Here is a 14,475-nt window from a genome sequence, read left to right as displayed (position 1 = left end):
CTGACCATTTAAAGGGTTTACCCTTCTCCGTAAGCTGGTGCAAGCTTTTGGCGATTCTCGAAAAATCCTTCACGAATCGTCGATAGTACGTTTCCAGACCGAGGAAACTCCGAAGTTGATGCTTGTCCTGAGGGGTCGTCCAATTTTTCACAGTGTCAACTTTTTCAGGATCAGTCTTTACTCCTTGGGATGAGATGATATGCCCCAAGTATTTAACCTCGGTCTTGAAAAGTGCACATTTCTTTGGATTCAACTTAAGATGTGCTTCTCGTAGCCTCTGGAATACAGCCTTTAGGTTTTCACAATGGTCATCAAATGTTTTTCCGTAAACGATGACATCATCCAAATAGACTAGGCAAGATTTCCAGGTTAATCCATTCAAAACGCACTCCATCAAGCGCTCAAAAGTAGCTGGGGCATTACATAGCCCAAACGGCATGACATTTAACTGCCACAGACCATTTCCTGTGGAGAAAGCCGTCTTTTCCCGATCTTCTGGATGGATTTCTACCTGTCAGTAGCCACTCTTCAAGTCCAAAGTCGAAAACCATTGTGCTCCTTCCATTGCATCTAGAGTATCGCTGATTCTTGGCAGTGGGTAGCTGTCTTTCTTCGTCACATCATTCAGCCTGCGGTAGTCGACACAAAATCGAGTGCTTCCATCTTTCTTTTTGACGAGAACTACCGGTGATGCCCAAGGGCTTTTGGAATTTTCGATTAGCCCATCTTTCTTCATTGTTGTTATCATTTCTTCAACTTCACCTTGTTTGGCCAAAGGAAGACGTCTTGCTGGTTGACGAATCGGCCTAGCATCTCCTGTATGGATTCGATGCTGCACCAGTTGTGTTCGGCCGTACTGCCCGCTGGGGGAAGAGAAAATATGAGCATATTCGTGAAGAAGCCTTCCCGCAACATTAAGCTGATGTTGGCTCAAGTTGTCTGAATTGAGAATTTGTTTCTTTAGTTTCTCCTAGTTCATAGTCATCTGTGTATCCACCTCGTTGATCTTAGTTATTGCGGCCACAGATTCACATTGCCCAACAACTTCTCCTTTCTTAAGCTTGATTGGGTACGGTTTGATGTTAAGTATCCGTACAGGTACCATGTTGTTCTTTGGTGCCACAAGAGTCTTCCCGATGATGATGTTTTCGAAACTTTGCTCAACTTCTGGTTCAATCATGAGGTATTGATGGCTTCCAAAGTACCCCTTTAACTTGGTCCACACAAAAACTTCTGAAGAAGGAGGCAAGCAAATGTCTTCTTTGATGACAGTTCTAATTGTTGTCGAGTTTTCAGTGCCATAGACCATTGCAATCTCTACATTTCTGTATTTCAGGACTTGATTACCGATATCCAAAATGAGTCCATGCTCCTTCATGAAGTCGATTCCAATGATGCACTCGTCACATATATCTGCCACCAAAAACACATGCGAAAACTCTAGTTCTGCCATACGGATCGTAAGACGAACTTCAATTCAGACGGTAGCTGTTGGTGTTATGTAGCCATGTCATCTTCACCAAGTCTCTTCGTACAATGGAGGTGGTGGCACCGGTGTCAATTGTAGCCACGTGTTGTTTGTTGTTTATGGTCGCCTCCACTGTCAGACTTTTGTTGTCTCGTTTAGTCTGTGAGACTTGAATTGTGGTTCTGAGGCCATCGATACCAGAAACCAGCTTCTGCCCCTCGAAGTTGGTTCTTACTCGTTTCCCCGAATGGGAATCAAGTTGAGGATGAGCGTTGGTTGTATCACTTACCTGTTGTTGGGCAATATTCCTGTTTCCACAGTGTTCGCAAGCAGTTCTTCTAGGTGGCAATCTGCACTGCCGCTGGAGATGTCCGGTCTTGTTACAGTTCCAGCATCGAGCAGCTCCGTCCCTCTGGTTTCTTTGGAATGCGAGTTTTTGACAAGAGCATTCTTCCACTGCAACTTCTCTTACCCGATGAACGCCTTGAGAAGCCTGTTCTGCTGCTTCCATAGTAAGTGCGAACGCTAATGCTTCAGGAAGGGAACGTTTTCCAGCTGTTCGTATCGCTCGCTGAAGATTTATGTCAGAAACAGCACGGACAAAGGCTTCTGTCGCAAACTGATTGATAATGTCGTCTCCTGCTGTCGGATATGCCAGATGAGATAACCTTTCAATATCAGCTTGGAGTTGTTGCAGAGTTTCTCCTCTTTTTTGGATTCTTGTATTGAGTTGGACGCGGAAGACCTCCTGCATATGGCCATCTCCAAAGCGTTTTTCAATGACCTGGACAAGAGCGTTAAAGTTACCATTCTTTTCTGGTGGTAAAGTTTGTAACAACTCAGCAGCAGGACCTCTAAGAGCAAGAGTCAGCGCTATACATTTGTCTTCGTCATCCCAGCCATTTGTTGTGGCAGCTGCCTCAAACTGTTTCTTGTAGATCGACCAAGAACTTTGTCCATCAAAGGTTGGTGGCTGCATTTCCTTCTTCTTTGAATACTCACCAGAACTTTCTCGGGCCTTATTTTTTCGAACCTTGTCCAACTCTTTAGCCATGTCTTGGAATTTATCTTCGAACTTTGTGTCCATCGCCAATAGCTTTTCTTCGACACGTTCGTCAAGAGCAGTGAACTTTTTCTCGAAATCAGCAAGTTTTCCCTCTAAGACATTTTTTCTGTTCTTCAAGAAGGTTCTTTTGCTCATTGCCTTGTTTCTCCATTTTTTCGAGAAGATTCTGTTGTTCACCCTTTTGCTCGGTACGTTGTTTTTCCATTTGTTCGAGAACACTCTGTTGTTCACTCCTTTGCTCGGTACGTTGTTTCTCTATTTGTTCGAGAAGATTCTTCTGTTCATCCTTTTGTTCTTTACGTTGCTGTTCCATTTGATCTTTCTGTTCTTCAAATTTTGCAAGGTGAACAGCCATCATGGATGACATATCGGAACTAGTACTTACTCGTTCTTCTAACATTTCAACTTCGAATTGAAATGTATCCAAATCTTCGAATAATGAGGTCATTTTTCGATCCAGCAGTAGGAAGACCTCGTTTAGTTAATTCCGCCTTCAGCTCAGTCAAACTTAACTGATTTAATGTCTTACCCATTTTAACTTTTTTTTTTTTTTAAACCGAGCATTTTTACTTATTTCAAAATGTTTTAAACTTTGTTTATTGTTAAAACACACGCTATCTTTTTATTTTATTCGCGAAATTATCTGATTCGCACAAATAAATAAGTTTTATTCCACTTTTCTGACACCAATGTAACGTTTTATTCCGGGTTCACAATAAAACTTATTTAATTTCCACTTATATTTCCGTTCAAATAAGAACACACTTTATTTCAACTCAATTTACTTTTATTATTCGCTCAAACAAACACACTTTTAAATCACTTTATTTACTACCAACAATTCGCAACACTTTATTTCACATTTTACTGTACTCTTTCACTTTCAAGATTAAACTGTATCCGGTCGGTGTCTACGCTGCCCTTTTATACCGGAATCTCTAGACTCGAGAACGTCCTCGAAGGCTCTCGTCCCTGCCTCTCGAAACTTCCTTTCCAGGAGAGGCACTTCATACTTCCAGTCTAGTGGGATATTTTGGGATGTGTTCAGTGGGATATTTTGGGATGTGTTCAGTGGGATATTTTCTTAATTACCAAAGGTCCGTTCACATTTCTACCTTTGCAGTATAGGTAGTGTGTTCAGACTTCTATCTTAAAAGTAGTTCAGTAATTCATCGTTACAATATACCCTTCAAGCAAGAAAACCGAGTTCAACAATGAAACTCCGACCTCAGACCGCGAAAATCGTGCTTGCACTCACACACTTGCAACTTTTTGTGTATGAACACAAAGTCGAACGAGAATCGTGGTGAAAAATGAGAAAAGGAAAAGAAAGACAAGGCCAACAAGAGCCAAAGCGTCATTTTGTTATTTTTTGTTGAAGTGTTTGGTCGCGTCGTGTCTCGTGTCGTTGTTTGTATAATGTTAGTTTATTAATTATAAACAATTTTATTAAATTTTAAACAATATGGAAAACAAAAAAGGTATGTTTTATATATCGCTCAAAGTGTTTGGGTTAAAATGTTGTTTCTTCTTGTGTTGTAGATGTAATCTCTAATGATGAAAAATGAAGAAAATGAAGAAAAATCTAGAAGGTGAAACATGCATCTAAAAAAACACCAACAACAGCAGCAGCATCAAATGAAATAAAATGAAAAAAAATGTATTGTATTTTATATTGTATTTATTGTGAAAATTTCGTTTGCCAAAATAAAATAAAAAATAAAACAGTTTCAGTGAAAAAAAAATAAATCTTGTTCTTTTTTTGGTCGCAAATGCGAAATGTCATCCCTTTCTTATTCCTCTTTCTGGTAGGTTTTCGCTGCTCCGGCTCAGGTCCGCCTTCGGCTCCGTTTTCTCGGAATGGAGATTTTCACCTCACCAATACATATGCAATCGACTTCGCGGTGATTATAATTTCCATACTAATTTGAGCCGCCTTCGGACCAGTTTCTGATCCGAAGTCGGACTCAGCTCCTACTCAGGCGGAGCGGATTCGGACCGAGGTCGGACCTGTTTGCTTGAAGGGTATTTCTTTTGTGTCGCCAGATATTAATGTCAATACTAGTTTAACGTTCAGTTTCTGTAATGCAAGTTCACTATACACGGTAATTAAAAATTTAAATAATAAAAAGGATATATTTGGACTCAACAGAGAAATGATATCTCAATCAATTGAAATTATCGGTCCGGTTCTGATGAAATTGATAAACACTTCGCTGTGCACAGGTAAATTTCCTGAAACATGGAAGGAATCGGTGGTTGTTCCAGTTGAAAAGATATTAAATGTGAAGAATTTAGACCAGTGAATACTTTGCCAACGTGTGAAAAGGTATTGGAAAAAATTGTAGCCGATCAATTTCAAAATTACTTGGAGGATAATAATTTGTTGATTGAAGAACAATCGGGATTTAGAAGAGGTCATTCATGTGAGACTGCGATTAATTGTGTTGAGTGAAAATGGAAAAGACAAATTGACTGTGAAAATTCGGTGATAGCTGTGTTTTTGGACTTAAAAAGAGCGTTTGAAACTATTGACAGAGATATATTGATAAGAAAACTATGGTTGTATGGTGTGCGTGAAATAGAATGGTTTAAATCTTATTTAACAAATAGAAGTCAAAGAACTAAAGTAAATGAAGAAATATCTAATCCAATCCGTAATGATCTGGGTGTACCCCAGGGATCTGTGTTGGGGGTATTTCTTTTCCTTTTGTATATGAATGACTTTAAAAAATGTCTTAAATATTGTAGTATTAAGCTTTTTGCGGAGGACAGTCTTATTTATATCTGTGGAAATGATAGTGAAAGAATGTGCGAGAGACTGAATGAGGACTTGAGGACTTGGTTAAAAATGAACAAACTTAAGGTGAATGTGAGCAAGACTAAATGTATGAAATTTAGGGTAAACAATGATATTGACGTGTGTATGGATGGTGTGTCGTGGAGCTGTGTTGAGAGTATAAAGTACTTGGGTGTTATAATTGATAATAAGCTTAATTTCAAGGAACATGCGAGTCATATTTGTTCAAAAATCTCCAAGAAAACATATTTTTTGAGTAGAATACGAAAAAATTTAACATTTGATGCTTCTGTTCTTTTGTATAATACCCTGGTTAAACCACACTTCGATTATTGCTCTACTCTTCTGTTCGGTTCGAATGCTGATGTTAAATTAAGACTACAAAGATTGCAAAACAAAGGCATGAGAATAATCTTAAAGATGAATATTTACACTCCTGTTAGTGCTAAGCTTGAATGTTTGAAGTGGATGAGTGTTAAACAAAAGCTGACTTATGATGCAATGGTTTTTATCTTCGAAATGAGAAATGGAATGCTGCCGGAATATATCTCGGATGGAATCTTAGAAGTAGCGGAAGTTCAACCGTACATTCTACGGAATAGTAAAAACCTGAGGCCAGAACGCTGTCGTTTAACCAAAATACAAAACTCCATTATGTATGATGGAATTAATTATTTTAACAACCTCCCCACCGTTTTAAAGAGTGAAAACAGAATAATTGAATTCAAAAAAAAGCTTATTTAAAAATACAAAAAAAAAAAAAAAATACAATTTAAATGACAATTATATGCAATCGTTTATTTTAAAGTTATATAACCAATAATCTTTGTTTCTTTCATTACTTAATCTAGGGCTAGGGATTTAAATAGAGCCCAATCTTCTGAAGATGGGTACTCTTGGCTTAAGCCAGGATGGTATGCAGAAGCTCTATTATTATTATTATTATCATCACTTGATCCATATAGATCATTAATTTAAATGTATTACAACAACTACATGAGATCTTGCTTTTCATCAGGATCGAGAATCGTGATCTTGCAAGATCTCATGTAGTTGTTGTAATACATTTTAATTACTGATCTATATGGATCAAGTGATAATAAAAAAACGGCTATTTAGATCATAATGCTCGTTTAAACTCTCAACAATGCAAATTAAAGGTTATCCCGATTATAATAAAACAATTTATGAGGCCTTCGTTTCTAGTACTAACCTAAGTAAAGTACATGGATTTTGGGAGGCACGGTTATAAAAACAAAAGCACCACCTAAAGTTTTTCAATATGCTTAAAGACAATATAAGTGAAGCACTTTTAAATTCAAAGGAGTTTTCTGTAACGGCTAGTATTCATGATTACAATCATTATGCTCTAAACCTTTTGATGATCATTGGCATTATTTTCTTATTAATAATGTATTTTCGTGTAAAACAAAGAAATAACAACTTTTTTCAAAGACCGCAGCCGAGGCCCAGCAGGAACCCAAGGCTAGCAGATTCGCATGCTGTATCTGCATCTGGCACTTGTTGAATGCGAAAACGGTAAAAAACTGTCCGTCTGATTTACTACATGTATCCATTTTTCTGTTTTCCTGTCTATTTCGATCTCAAGTCTAAATCGTTGGAGAGCGATTTTCTCAAAATTTAAATCATTTATATACAAACCTTAGTTATATAATTAAAAAAAAAAAAAATCTTCAATACAATATAAAGTTTTCGTTTTGAATTGTTCTGTTATATGAAGAATTGTTTGTTATCTCTCACATGTAAATATAATTAACAATGACCATTTATAAAAAAAAACTTTAATGTAAACAAAAAAAAATAGACCTAATTGTAATAAAAAAAAAATTTAAATAAAGAATAGTTAATAATTCTAGCAAATGTAGGAACCTATACCTAAGCATTCTTAAACATACATGTATGAAAAAATACATTCATAATTGTAACGAAAAAAAAAACAGAATAAGAAACTATAATGTAACACTATCTCAGTAATAATAAAAAAAAAAAGAAAATGTAAAACAAATTAAAATATATAGTTAAAATACAGTGTAATAATATATAGTTAAAATGTTAAAGTAAAAATACATAGTAAAAAAAAAATTATAGAAAATAAAATAAAATAAAATAAAATAAAATAAAATAAAATAAAATAAAATAAAATAAAATAAAAATAAAAATAAAATAAAATAAAATAAAATAAAATAAAATAAAATAAAATAAAATAAAATAAAATAAAATAAAATAAAATAAAATAAAATAAAATAAAATAAAATAAAATAAAATAAAATAAAATAAAATAAAATAAAATAAAATAAAATAAAATAAAATAAAATAAAATAAAATAAAATAAAATAAAATAAAATAAAATAAAATAAAATAAAATAAAATAAAATAAAATAAAATAAAATAAAATAAAATAAAATAAAATAAAATAAAATAAAATAAAATAAAATAAAATAAAATAAAATAAAATAAAATAAAATAAAATAAAATAAAATAAAATAAAATAAAATAAAATAAAATAAAATAAAATAAAATAAAATAAAATAAAATAAAATAAAATAAAATAAAATAAAATAAAATAAAATAAAATAAAATAAAATAAAATAAAATAAAATAAAATAAAATAAAATAAAATAAAATAAAATAAAATAAAATAAAATAAAATAAAATAAAATAAAATAAAATAAAATAAAATAAAATAAAATAAAATAAAATAAAATAAAATAAAATAAAATAAAATAAAATAAAATAAAATAAAATAAAATAAAATAAAATAAAATAAAATAAAATAAAATAAAATAAAATAAAATAAAATAAAATAAAATAAAATAAAATAAAATAAAATAAAATAAAATAAAATAAAATAAAATAAAATAAAATAAAATAAAATGAAATGAAATGAAATAAAATAAAATAAAATAAAATAAAATAAAATAAAATAAAATAAAATAAAATAAAATAAAATAAAATAAAATAAAATAAAATAAAATAAAATAAAATAAAATAAAATAGCAAGCTTTTCCCTTCAATTTATGTTTAAGCCCTTATATCAAATATAGACAAAACATATTATTTCCATTTTGAATTTTTAGTTTTAACTCACAAAAAAGAAAGTAAAAACATATTGTAACCATAGTAAATTTATATTTTATATAGGTACATAGATAGAAATTTGTATTTATAATTTATAAAAAAAAATTATAATAAACAACAGAAGTCTCGTTTCAAGTAAGTCCATTTCATTTGTCGTGAGAACATTAAACTGCTGATTTAACGTAAACTTTAAAATATTGATGTTCCCACGACCGCGGTCCGGTGAATTGCTTACTTGACTATTTGTTTATTTGACACCACATTCGATTTTAACTTTTACTTTGAGGTTCAGTCAAAAATCAACCACACAACCGCTCTGTTTTAATTTTTCCACGACAATAGTTATCAATCAGCGATATATGATGAATTTTGATTTTAAATGTTGTAAAAAGAACTTTTGGTATGAAAACGTGAACGATTTTGCCTTTTTTGATTTGATTTTTCCTTTTTCTCTATTCAAAAATCCCGAAAAACGGGAAAAATCCCTCAATCTAGCATCGCCGGGTTGGGCCTTTCAGGAGCGGATAAATCTTGTTCAACGACTACACATTTCTATCTCCTCCAGTAGAAGATCATGTGTTTATTTATAGTATACTAGATCTACTCATGAGTAAACTACCACCTCCAATGAAACGGTATTTGCAAAATTTTGTATTCTTCTTTTTTATTGTTGTTCTTTTTTTTTATTTTTATAACAAATACAAATTTAAGGCCCTAACTACATTGGCTCAAAAAGTGAAAAAGTACAAAGTGAAAATTTTCAAACGCACTTTTGTACGGTTTTTCGGGCTAGAAAATTAAAACAAATGATGCAGAAAGCTTTTTTTTCATCTAAAAACAATTTGTAAACTCTTTTTTATAAAAAAATTGCGCTAGTGGGAAAAAAAATATTTTCACTTTTGTACTTTTTCAAAAAGTGGTAAATGTAGAGAATGTAGAGCCTTAATGCTGTTTTTTACTGAAGGTACAACTCCAAGAAACTTTGTTTGTTCGTAGTAAGGGCGAGGGGCCCTAAGCTGCAGTGGGGCCCCTGGGCATCTGCCTAGTTTGCCTTGAGGCTAATCTGGCACTGTTCTTCAGGATCACGAATCGTGATCTTGCTTTTCATCAGATTCACAAATTGCCATCTTGAAAAGCAAGATCTCATGTAGTTGTCGTAATACGTGTTAATTAATGATCTATGTGGATCAAGTGAGATAATAAAAAACGGCTGTTGTTGTAATTGTAAATACGAAGGATAAGCCATTTCTTGATTTTATTTGACGAGAATCAACGTCATGGAAGAGAACGAGATTATACTTCATTAAATTCTTCAGTGGCGTGCCTTGTATTTGTACTTTGCAATCCACTGACGATGATAATTTGCACGTCGCGATATTCTATCTACGTGTTCCAGCTTTTTGTTCTTCAAATCAAGGTCTTCTTTGAGTTTTGTATTCTCATCTTGAAGTTGTTCGATTTCCAAACGAAGAAGAGTTAGATCATTTCTTTTTTGGCGACGTCTTCCAACTTTTTTTTAATTTTTTTTCCACTTCAGATTGTTTGATGTAGTCAGCTTAGAGCAAGCTCTATACTTATACTACTATCAGAGGGTTCATCGTTAGTGCATGTGTTAGTAGTTAGTAGGACAAAAACAATTAAATACTATCCACATGCACAATATACAATCAATATTAGCTAAAAATAACATAAATACAATTTAAAAATCTAATTAAAACATCAACTGACAATCACGTCTGTCTGTGGAGCACTGGTTCGAAATAATGTTTTTAATTTCATCTTGCTCATATTATAGTGAATATCGTTTAAATTATAAAGTTTGCTCATTCGGGTAAGAGGCTCGTTTATACCATAGTTTATTCTATGAAAGTCAATCATGGTTATTGCCGAAGACGCAGTGAGTCACTCCCCGGGACTCTACTCGATCCGCAATCGAATGAAATTTCAATCCATGAACTCCCCGGGATAAACTGTATTATCGATTCACGAAAACACACTAAACTTCTTACCGACATAAGTCATTGTTGACACTTATATAGCCAAATGTCATTCTCACTTCTGCACCGGCTGGTTCGGTAATAAGAAATCTTACGATGTTAGCCATTGATGAGTTTGATTTTGAAGATTGTTTTTCGGAACTATTGGCTTCATTTTGTTCAGGCGATGTTAAATGCAGAGATCTTTTTTTGCCGGTGAACCCATGTAATTACAGGTTATGTTGTTAGGTACATATGTACGCATGGTTATAACAAACTTAGCTTTCTTGCACATTTATTTCAATTTTATTGAATAATAAAACAATTTTTCTTCAATTTAAATAAGAATTAAAAAAAAAATAACTTGAAAAATTTATGAATTCAATCAATTAATAATAAAGAAATTGGCGGACGAGAAAAAAATTAATGTTTAACGTTTCGTGTCAGTGAGAATTTCTTATATTTTCATACTAGAATATTTAACTTTATATTTTGTCAGCTGAGTTTTGTTAAAAAAGAATTAATTGAATATAAAAAAAAACATTTTTGAAGGTAATTTTATTGTATCTTGAGGGAATTTTAATCAAAGTAGTGCCAAAAAGTCCCATTTAATCCATTTTAACCCAATTCGCACAGAAAAAAAAATAAATTTAATACCTTTTTTAACCAAACGTCAAAATTTAACCGTGGTAGAAAATTTAAAAAACATTTTAACCCAATTCACACACGGCCTAAAAAATAAAAATAAATCGTGTTCTTTTTTTGGTTGTAAATTGCTTAAAATGCCAAATGTCATTCCTTTTTCCGATTTCTTTTGTGGTTGTTTTTGTGCTCCGACTCGGCTACGAGCTTGGCTCCGTTTTCTCGGAATGAAGAATTTCACAACCAATGCATGTGTAATCGGCTCCAAGGTGAATATAGTTTCCATACTAATTTGAGACGCCCGTTTCGAGGCCGAGCTCGGACTCGCTTCGCAGCCGATTCGGACCCAGGTCGAACTCGTTTGCTTGAAGGGTAGCCTAGATAGTAGTAAGGTCTCTATAGTGAATCCGTTTGACATACTTGCCAAAAAGTGAGCTTTCCTTTTGTACAAACTCCGAAAAAGATGCATAAATTCAATAAATAATAATACCGACGAAGCGAGCAGTTATATCTAGGGCCGACGAAAACAAACAGAACTTAAAATAGCAATAAAATGAACAAGAGCAAAGTAAAACGTCAAAATAATTTTCAAAATTTTTACCTCAAAGCACAGTCACAGTTTTTTTGGCGGCCAGACACAGTGGTGAACAGAGTCCCATAAGGTATTAAAAATTATTAACCTCAAAATTCACAAAAGTTAAAATTCACCTACAATAGTAAAAATTTACAATTTCCAGCAAGTTTTCGAAGTAAATCAGCTTACCACCGCAGCACTGAACTTTTTTACTGCACAGCAACTCACTAATTTGAGACGGATGTCAAGGATTTTAGCGATTATTGGTGGATTATTAAAGTCCACAGTGATAGTCGCTCGAACCAACTTGCTGAATCAGCCCCCACAATCTCTTACACAATTCCAGCATATTTAAACAGCAGTACAATGAGGACAATATTTCCTCGAATCGAAGACTCCCTCCAAGGGCCCAGCAACAACTCTGAAAGCCAAGCCAAATAAGACGAAATATTCGTATCTGACCAGCCTGAAGCAACTTTCAGCTGCTCACAATCTTATTTTACTGAGTCAAAACAGAGGAAAAAATGCCAAATCACCACCAGAGGAACCGTCCACCTCCGTACAAGTCACAACTGGAGCCAACCACGCTGCCCCACTCGCCGTCACCAAAACTCAAATTTTCGCAACGCAAAACACTGACAAACCCGCTTGCACGAAGCCACCACAACGAAGAAAAGACACTTCCACCTGCTCCAACAACCAACACAGTTAAGGCCAAGCCACCTGACATAATTCACGAAGTGCAATCTTATCCAAGTGTGAGTAACACCTCAATGAACACTTCCAACACCTCCAACTCAAAACTCCCCGGGCAAACTGCTGAGAAAGCGGCATTTCTCGAAGGCCTTGCCCTCCTCAACAACTACTCAAACATGTGGTCCTCACTCAGGACCACAGTGAGGTTCATCCAATTCAACATCATAAACCAGAGGAATGGCAACGGCCAGATAGAAGGCATACTGCCTTCCATCTAGATCATCAGTACTCAGCAGCAACACCACCTACTAAGGAGAACAATCGATTCGCCATATTAGGAAATCTTAATTTCCCAGGGACTCTCCAGCGTATCGCAACATCACAACAATCAACAGTTCCAGCAACCTACCAACAATCAACAAATTCAGCAAAGTCAACTTCCCATAAAGAATTCAGCTCCCAGCTTAGTGATAGCCCAACCAATGTAAAGATTGACAGCCCAAACAAAAAACTGCTCAGGGGTAAATTTTGTCCACCTATAATTCTATTTAACGTAGACACTAGAAAATTGATTTTAGAAGTATTGGGGTAGATTTTCTTTACAAAATAATAAATGGAGGGCACCCCAGCCGTCGACAACCCAGAGTTGCACAGGGAGTTGATGGGGGTCATTAGGGATTCCCCGGGGGTGAGGGCCCATTGGTATACCCTCAAAGAGGATAAAACGACAAATGTCGACCTCAGAGGTCTCACCTCGGATTTTCTTCCCTCAGAAATCCTAGAGGAAATAAAAATCAGAATTAGTAATGTCGATATTGTCTCAAAATTTGAGACTATTAAATCTAAAAGCAACAAAATAGACTACAACCTGTTCCCGGTTCACCTTTTACCAGGCACCTCCCCGAACGAGCTGGTTAAAATTAAATTTCTCTTTAACACCCGCGTATACTAGTATAAACCGAAAGGTAACAATGGGGTACTCTAATGTCGGCGTTGCCAACAGTTTGGACACTTGGCAAAAAACTGTGCCAACGCCTACAACTAGCGTATCTAGACCTTATTAACCAACTTTTAATCACCTCCACTCAATGATTTTTAACTTTATTCAGTTCAACATTATGTCGCTTATTCATCACGCAGGGGAATTGAATTACAAAAAATACTCCTTGCCAGTAAATCATCGTTCGCATTCGTTCAAGAAACGCACCTTAACTCCCACCACAAACTTTTTCTTGACTCCTTTAATGTGCTCCGTAACGATCAATCTCAAGGTGTTGCTATTGTAATAAAAAAAAACTTGCCTTATGAAATCATTAACTGGAACTGTACGGACTTCCCATCTCTGTTCATTAATATCACCATAAAAGTAAACAATATTCCTAAAAAAATTCTTTTTGGTTCACTCTACATTCCTTCTTATAGTCAGCCAGCAACTCTTTCCAATGAACTCTCAAAAATAGATTCATTGGCTAATTCCTATGATGGAGCGATTATCGGAGGTGACCTGAACGCGAGAAGCCCAAACTGGGGTGACTCAAAACTCAACCAAAATGGGAAAACCATAGATAACTGGCTTGTTTCAAGCATTCCATCTCTGAGTAACCTCACTCCGCCCACTCCCACCTTCCCAAGGAGCAATTCATTCCTTGATCACTTCCTAGTCTCTAGCAACCTAATCAACACAATAGACAACAATTTCTCGATAGATTCTCTCTCCACCTTTACGGAACACTGCCCGGAACTATTGAAGCTTCAGGTCGATAATGCCCAAATTATCTACTCAAACCCTTCACAAGGGTACAAATTCGGATGCTTTTTGGGAACACCTAGATCTCCTGGCCTCAGCACGCTTTCCACCACAAAATGTCTGCCTAACAAACGCCGAAATAGACAGATATATCTCTCTCTTCAACCAAGCTCTATTGAACTCACTCGAGCTCTACTCAAAGAGAGTAATACTTAGTTTTAAAAAATACAACAACCTCCCCAACGAAATTCAAAATCTGTTTTCGGTGAAACACCAATGGCAAAGAAGGCTGAAACACATCTACCACAACACCTTGAGTAGAGTTAACCCCCATTATAAATCATTGTCTAACAAAATCGCCCTCCTGAATAAAATTATCCAGGACAAAGTCATAATCTGGCTTAGCA

This window comes from Episyrphus balteatus, chromosome 1 (assembly GCF_945859705.1).
Source record: "Episyrphus balteatus chromosome 1, idEpiBalt1.1, whole genome shotgun sequence".
NCBI lineage: Eukaryota > Metazoa > Arthropoda > Insecta > Diptera > Syrphidae > Episyrphus > Episyrphus balteatus.
Note: the sequence above shows the minus strand (reverse complement) of the source record.